Genomic DNA, 8727 nt, shown 5'->3' with positions numbered 1-8727 from the left:
AATATTTTCTAAGTTGTTTGAAAATTAATATAAATTCTTGTCCTTTTTTCATATGGTTTAAACCTATTTAATTTAATTTAATTTCCATTATTTAATCAAATCTAAAGGCATCCTTACCATTAATGTTATATTTTTTTAGATAAAGAAAAATAAATGGGTAAAAAATTGTGTAATAAACTATAGCCATTTTGAAAAAAAAACAAATCAATGTTAAATTATTGCAACGTGACACGTGCACAATAACATTTAATTTCATACTTTTTATACGATAATTAGTTTAATTTTCAAATGTCCATTTCTATGATAATTATAATTTTTCTTCATATATATATATATATATATATATATATATATATATATATATATATATATGATAATTATATATAATTTTTCTAGTGTAGAAACGCCCATCAATAAAAAACATAAAGTCTTTGAGTCGCCCGACTGACTTCTCCACCCTATTCGTCACCTCTGTGCCACAGCGTTGCCTGAAAGTCGTTTTAAACAGGGTTAGTATTAAAATAGTCAATAAGGAACTCTCATGTTAGGTCAAATACATAAATCATGACATGATTGTCAGACAGCGGTAATTATTACTCCATGAAAATCGACATCCAACCAATCAAAATTACTTAATCTAAATCATACCATCTAAAATTCGAGTCAAGGATGGCATTTTGTTAATATTTGATATTTAAATTTAATAAGATTTTAGTTTTTTTTTTTGTTGGATTTAATTTATTTCGGGTCGATTCTTGGGTTGTCATTTTCTTTTGTTTGATCAACCCAATCAACCCGAAAATAGAGTCACAATCCAACCCTACCCTATCTTATTTTTAAGGTTATTATAAAAATTAATAATATTTAACATCGATATTTTTTAAAATAATTAAAAACATAATTTCACAAGTACTCAAATCTTTAAAAAATTTAAAAGAATAATTAAAAAAAGCGTAAGAAACAGACCTCTCACATGCAAAAGTGGGTTTAGACCGTTACAAATGGTATTAGCGCCAGACACTAAGCCGTGTGGCAATGAAGACGTTGGCTTCGAAGGGAGGTAGATTGTGAGATCTCACATTAACGAAGCATTTTTTATAAGAATGTGGAAATCTCTCCCTAACATACGTGTTTTAAAATCGAGGTTGACGGTGATATGTAACGAACTAAAACGAACAATCTCTGTTAGTGATAAGTTTGGACTATTACACTTAACGCTCACGTTTATTGAATGTCAAACATGTGGCGTACAATGACAATGAATGGGAATGCCTAATAGCCATAATTTCAAGAACTTCCCAGTTAATCCTGCATTTATTTATTGTCTCAGGCAAGAACACCCAAGCACCAACAGGATAATCTATATTCCGACCATTGCAACTCAGGAAGTAACTTGTAACGTCCCAAGTTTACTATGGGTAGATATTGTCCTTTTTTAGTTTTCTCCCGAGCTTCTTCCCAAGATTTTTAAAACGCGTATGCTAGAGAGAGATTTCCACACCCTTATAAAGGGTGTTTTGTTCCCCTCTCCAATCGATTTGGAATTTCACAATCCACCCCACTTCGGGGCCAGCGTCCTTGTTGGCACTCCTTCCCCTCTCTAGTCAATGTGGGACACCCCAATTCACCTTCTTCAGGTCCTAGCATCCTCACCGGCACACCGCCTAGTGTCCACCTCCTTCGAGGTTCATCCTCCTCACCGACACATTGTTAGGAATCACGGATCTACACAATGATATGATATTGTCCACTTTGAGCATAAGCTCTCATGACTTTGCTTTGGGCTTCCCAAAAAGGCCTCATACCAATAGAGATATAATCCTCAACAATCCTCCCCTCGAACAAAGTACACTATAAGCCTCCCCTGAGACTTATGGCTCTCAAATAGCCTCCCCTTAATCGAGGCTCGACTCCTTTCTCTGGAGCCCTCGAACAAAGTACACCCTTTGTTCGACACTTTAGTCAATTTTGACTACAACTTCGAAGCCCACAATTCTTTGTTCGACAGTTGAGGATTTTATCGACATGGCTAAGTTTAGGGCATGGCTCCGATACCATGTTAGGAATCACGGGTCTCCACAATGATATGATATTGTCTACTTTGAGCATAAACTCTCATGGTTTTGCTTTGAGTTTCCCCAAAAGGCCTCATTCCAATGGAGATATAATCTTCAACGCACATCACCCGGTGTCTAGCTCTTACCATTCGTAACACCCTAATCCACCACTAGCCGATATAATCCTCTATGGACTTTCCCTTCCAAGCTTCTCCTCAAGGTTTTTAAAACGCGTCTATCAATGAGAGGTTTCCACACCCTTACAAAGAGTGTTTTGTTCCCCTCTCCTACATGAGATCTCAAACGCCCCAAATGTGAATATGGAACAAAAGATCACTGCGAATCAATCTCGAGCCTAAACTCCCTCATTCTTTCAAGGATCGTTCCTCACATCAGATCAGATCAATGACATCTATAGCAGAAATTCTCTCAAGAATCTAACAAGAGCTCTGAGCTCAATCCATTCCAGAAACGTCTCCATATGGATAGTATGAGGCATATCATGATCTTAGGGTTCCATAAATCTTTCCCAAACCCTAGAAATTGCGTAATCAGAAACTATTTCATTCCTATACTTTGGATCTTTGAAGGTAGGAAAGGATTTCATAAGAAATTTCACAGCCAAATACTCTGTAAGCCAAATTACAGATAATTTCTACCAAATACTCTGTCTCTAAATGCTCGAAATCTACAAAAATAACATCGCAAAACTAGCATAAACGAAAGCCTAAGGAATAGATCATTACAGACAAGAACATTCAACCAACCAGATTTGATTCAAAGTCATTTCACCTCAAATTTCAAGAACAGGCACGCACACACATACCTAGAGGAGAAGGAGCTTCATCCCGCCGAGATTGGTTCGAGCCGAAACCCTTTTCCAGCCCTTCTCTCACTCTGTTGTTCCTCGTTTTTTTGTTTTTTTTTTTTTTTTAATCTTTATGTTAAATTAATAAAATCCCAAAAATATTATTAAACTTCCTAAATTTCAAAAATATTCTTAAATTCTTAAAAATTAAAAATAAATAAATAAATAAATACCCTTGCAATTTATTCTAAAAAATATTACTAAACTTTTCAAAATTTAAAAATATTCTTAAATTCGTAAAGAAATTAAATTAAATACCATTACAATTTTTTCTAAAAAATATTACTAAATTTTTAAAAATTTAAAAATATTCTTAAATACTTCAAAAAATTAAATTAAATACCCTTACAATTTTTTCTAAAAAAATATTACTAAATATTTCAAATTTTAAAAATATTCTTAAATTCTTAATATATATATATATATATATATATATATATATATATATATATATTATTATTATTATTATTATTATTAATTTTAGATAAAAAAAAATAAAAAATAAAAAAAAGTCCACAATTAGTTTAAAAAATACCATTTAAATTTTTAAAAATTTAATTAATACTCTTAAAATTTGTTTATTTTTTTATAGAAAATTTAAAAATATAGTTTCAAAAGTACACCTAATTTTTTTAAACACAATATTAAAAATGTTAAAAACAAAAGTCCTAGTGATCCGACGGTGCTCGGATCATCTAAGAATTATTCGAGCTATATAAAGGGAAACTCTCACGTACAATTTCTTTTTTTTTTATTTTTTTTTTTTTGGGGGAGGAGCCCGATAGGGTACCTCACTGACTGTTCCCGAACCTAAATTTAAAAAATTGAAGGGTAATAATGTTTTCGAAACATGGTTAGAATTTTTAATAGTATTTTTTAAACAAATTACCAATAATTTTCATTTAAGCATATTTTTAAGATTAATTTTAAAGATTAAGGACTCCCTCAATTACATTAAATAAATTTAAAATAAAAAAAAAAAAAGTGAAAAATATGGGTGGGCTGTCGGCCCAAGAAAATGGAACAGAAAGCGGGCCCAGGCCCAGAATTACATAGTACGGAAAAATAAATAAAAAAAAAAAAAGGAAAAGAGCGGGAGAAGTGCGGGATTCACGAGAAAATAAGATAAGAGTCAGAGTGTGGGGAGTTGAGACAGGACGGGTACGAGGGTACAACGTCGTGACAGCGATGCAACACCGGCTCCCCCTCGTACGGTCCACCTCGGAAATTACTCTCTTTTTTTTATTTTTTTTATTTTTTATTTTTATTTTTTTATTTTATCCAAACTTAATAATAATAATAATATTATTATTATTATTTTCACCCCAATATTATAATAATAATTGATGAGTCAGATCCACTTCCCAAACTTCCAAAGTTAATTTTCCCATTATTGGAAAGTGCCTAGATTTTCTCTTTTTATTTTTAATTATTATTTACCTTTTTATTTCCTAATTTTATATTATATTTTATTTTCATTATTTCCCTCTCACTTTTCTATCCAATTATCATCTTAATATTAACATTAAATGGATTTTCATTTTTGGTTTATCACATTATATTTTATCGTCCTTCTCGGTTGCTTTTTCGTGTTACGATCTGTGACTTCAGGTTTTTTTCTCTATTCTTTCCCGTTTTACCCTCACTCGTGAAGACAGAAAACGAGGGCGATATCTTCGTTGCATTTTTCTTCATCGTTCCTAGTATCTAATTATATTACACCTTCTATGTTTTTGTCTCGAAACACAAAACCCTAGTTTCATTCCCTGTAACAGTTCAGTTTTAAAATAAAATACGTCTATTAGGGAGATGTTTCCTCACCTTATGAAAAATGTTTCGTTTCCCTCTCCAACCGACGATACTAGCTTGATTCACTGACTTGATTCGCTAGATGACGATGACGATGGATGTCGAGAGATTTTTAAAACTATTTAGGTCTAGAGAGTTTGTTTTGGATCGAATCGGGGTTTCTGAGTTTAGGAAAGGAACGTGAAGAGGAAGAAGAGGAGAAAGGAAAGTGATCGAGAAAACGAAGAGGGACGGTGGGGAATAACGACCACATGAGAAAGATAGGTGTTATGAACGAAGGACCCGAACGAAACTAAATTCAAAACTCAAAATATTTAATTTCATTAAAACTTAAATATAATATGATTTTGTTGGGTTAAACTAAGTTTTCAACCAACGTTCTTGTATTATAGAGACCTATGATTTATTGATGGGCCACCAATAAATAAACAAACCTACCTTCAACCCTAAGGAACAATAAACCATTCTTTCATATTTTGTGGAATCAAATTTTTTAGGGTAACAAAAAAAAAAAAAAAAAAAAAGTAATCGTTCGAGTTGAGAATTTGTAACAGCCCATCGCTAGTAGATACTATCCGTTTTTGCCTGTTACGTATTACCGTCAATCTTGCGATTTTAAAACACGTCTGCTAGGGAGAGGTTTCCACACCCTTATAAGAAATGTTTCGTTCTCCATTCCAACCAATCTGGAATCTCGCTAGCACGCTGCCCAGTGTTTGACTTTGATACTATTTGTAACAGTTCAAACCCACCGTTAGCAAATATTATCCGCTTTGACCCATTATGTATCATTATCAGCCTCACAATTTTACAACGTGTCTGTTAAGGGGAGGTTTCCACACCCTTATAAGGAGTGTTTCGTTCTTCATTCCAACCAATGTGGAATCTCATAATCCACCCCCTTGAGGTCCCAACGTCTTTGCTAGCACACCGCTAACTGTCTGGCTTTGATACTATTTGTAACAGTTCAAATCCACTACTAGCAAATATTATCCGCTTTGGCCCATTATGTATCATCATCAGCCTCACAGTTTTAAAACGTGTCTGTTAGGGAGAGGTTTCCACACCCTTATAATGAGTGTTTCGTTCTCCATTCCAACCAATGTGGAATCTCACAATCCACCCCCTCGAGGTCCCAACATCTTCGCTAGCACATCGCTAACTATCTGGCTTTGATACTATTTGTAACAGTTCAAACCCACTGCTAGCAAATATTATCCGCTTTGACCCATTATGTATCATCATCAGCCTCACAATTTTAAAACGTATCTGTTAAGGAGAGGTTTCCACACCCTTATAAGGAGTGTTTCGTTCTCCATTCCAACCAATGTGGAATCTCACAATCCACCCCCTTGGGGTCCCAACGTCTTCGCTAGCACACCGCTAACTGTCTGGCTTTGATACTATTTGTAACAGTTCAAACCCACCGCTAGCAAATATTATCCACTCTGATCCATTACGTATCACCATCAACCTCACAGTTTTAAAACGTGTCAACTAGGAAAAAATTTCTACACGCTTATGAGAAATGCCGTAAAATTTTCAACCTAAATAGTCCTTATTAAATAAAAACACTCAATCTAGCTCAACCATAATTATTGAACTCAACTAGATCTAATTTTTAAAAAATTCATAATAATTCAATTTAAATAAATTAAACCCAATTGAAGGCACTAAAATTAAATGTTTTCTAAAAAAAATTATTTCTTACATAATGCTTTCGTCATCCTTTCCTAACTTTAGAAAAAGGCATGAAAATTGGAAAAAAAAAAAAAGAAAAAGAAAAAGCTTCTATTTTTGTGGTTTAAAATGGGTCGACGTTGCACAAATTAAAAGAATAAAAAAGGAAAAATGAAACGTGGAATGTGTGACAATAATAATAATAATAAATTAATTAATTAATTAATTAATGACGACATTAATATCCAATAATAAAATCCAAACACAATACCGGAAGAACATGACGTGGGACACTCTAATTGACTCATAGCTGATTTAAATAGTTTTTGAGTCAACGTGGCATTTTTATAAATTATTTTTTTAAACTTATATTTTAATAAATTTCAATAATAATTCCCTTTTTAAGTTAATATTTTGTTTCATAAATATCATTAAACTTTTAAAAATAGTTTAAAAAATACCTTTGAATTTTCGGAACTTTCATTGATAACGTTAGATTTGTTTAAAAAGTTCAAAAATATTTTAGTGTGTGCGGTGGACGTATCGAACCAAAATAAGATCTCAAATACGACCTATCACAAGAATAGTTTGGTTAGTAGGACGATATTGCTGAAAAGATAGACAGATGGGCTGTGTGTGGTGTGGACGTATCGAACCGAAATAAGATCTCAAACACGACCTATCACAAGAATAGTTTGTTTCGTAGGATGGTATTGCTGAAAAGATAAACAGATTGCCCATCTTTTCTTTAATCTCGGGAGAAATATTCAAGTCCACCTGCCTATGCATCTCTAGTGTAACGGCTCAAGCCCACCGCTAGCAAATACTATCATCTGAGCAGATACTGTCCTTTGTTAGGGAAATGTTTTCACACCCTTATAAAGGGTTTCCTTTTCTGGCTTCCCCTATCCTCTGAGCAGATACTGTCCTTTGCTAGGGAAAGGTTTTCACACAATTACAAAGGGTTTTCCTTTCAGGCTTCCCCTCAAGGCTTTAAAAGTCGTTGCTAGGGAAAAGTTTCCACACCCTTATAAAGGGTGTTTCGTTCTCCTCTCCAACCGATGTGGGACCCCCACCAAATCCACCCTTTTGGGCCCAGCGTCCTTACTATCACATCTCCTCGTGCCTACCCCTTCGGAGAACATCCTCCTTGCTCTGATATCATTTATAATAGCCCAAGCCTACCGCTAGCAAATATTATCCTCCTTTAAGCTTTCTCTTTCGAGCTTCTCCTCAAGGGTTTAAAACACGTTTGTTAGGGAGAGATCTCCACACCCTTACAAAGAGTGTTTCATTCTCCTCCCCAACCAACGTGGGATATCACATCCAAATTGGGGCCAACGCTATGCGAACAGATGGTGCAGGTTCCCCAATCTAAACTACCACATATGTTTTTAACCAAGATGTCAGTGATTCAAAGTTCCCCGCTAATTTTTACGCAATAATAATGACGTCAATTTCAATTTATTTAATAAAAATAAAATAATTTAGGTATTTGAAATTAAAAAAAAATGAACAATAGAATCATAAATATATATATATATATATATACATATATATATATATATATATATAAATTGAAGTAATTAAGAATGGGCGTAGGATGTCAGAACTTGGTTGAGGCCTTTGAGAGCTCGTGTTTCTCGTGATATACGTTTTCTACTGCGTCAGTCAACCTATCCTGCCACTCACTTCACAGATAATAAAATCAGTTTTTTTTTTTTTTTCCATTAAAAAAAAATATATATATTTTTTAATTTTAATTTTTTTTTCATGTTTTTGTGTATTTAGTCCATGAAATTAAATAATTTTCATTTTTTTTTGTTAAATGTCATTTATTTTTTTAATTTTGCGTCTAAAATTATTAGATTTAAAGCGGAAAGTTTAAGGTTCGATATCTAATCAATTAGCTAATTTTTTTAAAAAAATCAAATATGTTAGCGACGTTTTTAGAATTCGATTTACAAAAAATTATTAAGATCCCATAATCCGTTCGAAGGAGAACGAAACGTCCTCTAAAATTTTCCCTGTTAGACGCGTTTTAAAGCTTCGAGGGAAAGCCCAAAAAAGACAATATATACTAGCGATGGTCTGGGTCGTTACAGGTTATAAAGTTTAATAATTATTTTATTAATTTAGAAATTTATTATACACTTAATATTATCTATTTGTAAAGAAAATTTTAAAATTTCATAAATCATTTTAAATATGTTTTTGAAGAAAAATAAATTTATCTAGATAATTTAGAGTTAATTTTATATATGAACTTTAAAAATAATTATAAATTATTTAATTAATATTGAAAAAATATAA

At 32.7% G+C, this 8727-nt stretch overlaps 1 long non-coding RNA gene across 1 annotated transcript; it reads right to left on the bottom strand.

Annotated features, from left to right (window-relative positions):
• Positions 1-367: 367 nt before the first annotated feature.
• Positions 368-2991, bottom strand: LOC147789253 (uncharacterized). Its single transcript, XR_015411901.1, has 2 exons — positions 2884-2991; positions 368-488 (listed from the first exon to the last, which is right to left on the bottom strand). It is a non-coding gene; the product is annotated as an uncharacterized LOC147789253 (long non-coding RNA).
• Positions 2992-8727: the final 5736 nt, after the last annotated feature.

Source organism: Cucurbita pepo, chromosome 15 (genome assembly GCF_057944985.1).
Source record: "Cucurbita pepo subsp. pepo isolate OVF chromosome 15, ASM5794498v1, whole genome shotgun sequence".
Lineage (NCBI taxonomy): Eukaryota > Viridiplantae > Streptophyta > Magnoliopsida > Cucurbitales > Cucurbitaceae > Cucurbita > Cucurbita pepo.
This window is presented reverse-complemented; position numbering and strand designations above follow the sequence as displayed.